Source organism: Bidens hawaiensis, unplaced genomic scaffold (assembly GCF_021521415.1).
Source record: "Bidens hawaiensis isolate Kalapana, Puna unplaced genomic scaffold, B.hawaiensis_p1.1 tig00011661_1, whole genome shotgun sequence".
Taxonomy (NCBI): Eukaryota; Viridiplantae; Streptophyta; class Magnoliopsida; order Asterales; family Asteraceae; genus Bidens; species Bidens hawaiensis.
Genome location: NW_027491918.1, coordinates 152828 through 156088, shown reverse-complemented (window position 1 = coordinate 156088; position 3261 = coordinate 152828). Strand labels below are relative to the sequence as shown.

The window sequence follows — 3261 nt, the reverse complement described above, 5'->3', positions numbered from 1 at the left end:
ATATGGTTTATTCTCTTCTCTTGATTATTTTTAAGAAGTATTTAAGCCCGCGCATATGCATATACATGTGCGTTTAGACGTAACACTATCAATACTATATTTTTTAACAATAAATTTTACAAGATATTGAAATCAATATGCATTCTAGTCAATTTATGTAACAAATTAATATAAGAGTTAAAGCGGTTCTCGTAGTTCTTAACATTATATTGGTTCTGAAATGAATGCACTCCCCCGCCCCTCTCTCCATATGTATGTATACACACACACACACACGTGTGTGTGTGTGTGTTTGTGCGAAGATCCACACATACATACTATATATATTCTCTATGAAGGACTGTTATCTTCCACAAATAAGTTTCTTTTACCATTCTATGTGATATCGTATCATCTATCCTTCCATCATATGGCTGCACAAAATGCTGTATGCATTTCGGTCTCTGAGCACAAAACCGAACAGCATGGCCAAGAGGACACCTTTGACTACTCACAAAGGGGACAGTGGCTGCGTGCTGCTGTTCTTGGGGCCACTGACGGTCTAGTTTCAGTTGCATCTCTGATGATGGGTGTTGGAGCCATTAAACATGATGTGAGAGCCATGATTCTTACAGGGTTTGCTGGATTAGTAGCCGGTGCGTGCAGCATGGCAATTGGTGAGTTTGTTTCAGTCTACTCTCAACGAGATGTTGAGGTGGCTCAGAGGAAGAGAGATAACAATAGGACCACTGGAAACGAAGGTGAGGAAGCTAGTGAGAAGGAAGCACTGCCAAATCCCGTTCAGGCTGCTGCAGCATCAGCCATTGCATTTATTTTGGGAGCCATGATGCCCTTACTCACTGCTGCTTTTATAGTGGACCATAAGGTTAGATTGTGTGTGGTTGTAGCCACGGTGAGCTTGGCGCTTGTGGTTTTTGGGTGGATTGGAGCAGTAATAGGGCGGACTCCAGTGGTGAAGTCTTGTTTGAGGATTCTGGTAGGGGGTTGGATGGCTATGGCTATTACTTTTGGGCTCACCAAGTGGATTGGCTCTATTGATCTCTAGTGTTTCACTTTCATCAGGTTGTTACTGAGAATGGAACTTTGATTGTTTTCTGATTTGCTCTTAGTAATCTATATGAACAACTTATTGATATATATATGTATATTTGTTCAATAATAAACACCATCAAAGTGGTCTGGGAATGTAAAGTTAACTGTGTAGTGTGTACTTCTAGCTAAAAGCTATTCAGTGACAATGATTGGCGGTATATGATATACCTGTTAAAAGGAGTACCTGTGACTGAAGATAAGTACTTGGTTGATAATAAAAGGTTACATATAATCAAGAGATCCATACCCCCATATGTAGTTTGCATCTGTGTAAAATGTTACTTTTTGTTGAGTATGTCTAAATCATAATGCATGGTATCTGATCTAGCCCATACCCGTAGTAAAATGTTACCAAATCCAAAAATATCGAAAGATTCTAGCTGCGTACTTTGCATATTAGTCATGGTTGATGGCATCTTTTTGTGTTGGCATTTTGACTGCACAGTTATATTAGTTATATATACTGTTCTATTTTATATTGAATGGATTGTGGACGTCATGTGGATTCCAAAATCTGTAGTTCTTATTACATTTTTTTATCCAACTTTAGTATTGGATTTGCACTCTCTCTTTTGTTTTAATGCGCATAAGTTATCTAACTGCGAAGTATCTGCAGATATATTTGGGCAGCAAACAGCCAAATTATCAGGTACATGCTAAAGCTAGTTCTTTGTAAAGCATGTCTAAATTTTGACTTGTAATACGTGTGGGTTGTACTACTAGTTAAACGCCATTCGATGACAATGATTGGTCATTTTAATGTCACTGTTAAAAAGGGACTACTTGTGATGAAGAATTACTGTTGGTAGTAAAGATTACATATGGTCTTGCTAAGTAGCTACTGATATTTTTTCTTCACTATTACCTCTTGGTCAACTTAATTGGAAAAATAGTATCATTTAATAGTAACCAAGATTTATATATGTTTCCTTTGACTCACTAAAATTTAAAAAGTTTAAACATTTATAAAAAGAAAATTCTCAAGATTGGAACACCTAATGTAAGTTGCGTAACTTAGATAAACAAAAAAATATATCTGTAAACTTTTTCTAACTGCGAATTGTCTGCAGATGGAATTTGGGCAGCAAACGGTACCTGCCAAAGCTAGTACTTTATAAAGCAGGTTTGAATTTTGTCTTGAAACTGTTACCATTTGGGATACTTATGGGTTGTAACAACTTTCTGTAAATGCAAAACATAAAACCATGCCTCATTGCCTTGAGTTACTGTGTTGTTCTTTACATTATTCTAGTAATTCTTAAAAGACTTTTCGTTCAGTCACTAAAGCTTTTAGTTTCATCAGTTTACATGTCTAAACAATATGTTTCTTGAGTCTTATTACTTTTTTGCTGGTGATCTGCATAAATTATGAAATCTTGATTTGCCTCGAGGTAAAATATGTAGCCAAGAGCGTCTAATTCCCCTATAGCAGAGGTTGCAGGTCCCCGAAGGCCACCTGCCCAGTTAAGGTGCGCTTTACTTGTTCCCGCTAGTTATCAGGGTGTTGGGGTGGTTTATGAGTTATACCGTGAAGGTAGACGAAATAGTTTCAAGACCAATAACTAGAACGAAAATAGTTAGCTACTCAAGCTACGTTCCCTAGTTTAGTAATTTTTCTACCACATTGATGATATCTTTACTCGAAACATAGGAAAACAATGTAAACATTGTAATTTCCATCATAAAAACCAAGACTAATTGAGTATGAAATAAGAAAGAGTATTAGTACCTTTTATTGTTAGTGCGTACCATGGGCCTTCAGTTATATAATAACAAACTTGTGTATTTGGTCACATGCCTTTAATCTCATATAATAAAGAACTCCTAAGTCCTAAATTTTTCATAATTTGCTTCAAGTCTTATATGAGGCTAGAGGTTTTAAAAAGTGTCGTGTCTAATGGGTTGGCGGGTTGAACCCGATTATCGTGTCAGACACACCAACCCGCACATGACACAAACTTGAAATTATTTTAGAACAGGATCTGTCTAGGTAAGCGTGTTGGCGGGTTTGACTCAGACTGATCCAAACTCGTTTAGAATAAATATATAGATATATTTCATGTTAGGTTTGTGTTGTGTAATGCACACACCTATGTGGGTCATGAACAACAGTTTATTTGTATGTGCTCTGCCACAATCGGTAATGCCTTTCAGAAGATTAAAAGATTT

The 3261-nt window shown here is 36.7% G+C and overlaps 1 pseudogene; it reads left to right on the top strand.

The window, feature by feature from the left end:
• The first annotated feature begins 308 nt into the window (after window positions 1-308).
• On the top strand, window positions 309-1295 carry LOC143538623 (vacuolar iron transporter homolog 4 pseudogene; annotated as a pseudogene).
• Window positions 1296-3261: the final 1966 nt, after the last annotated feature.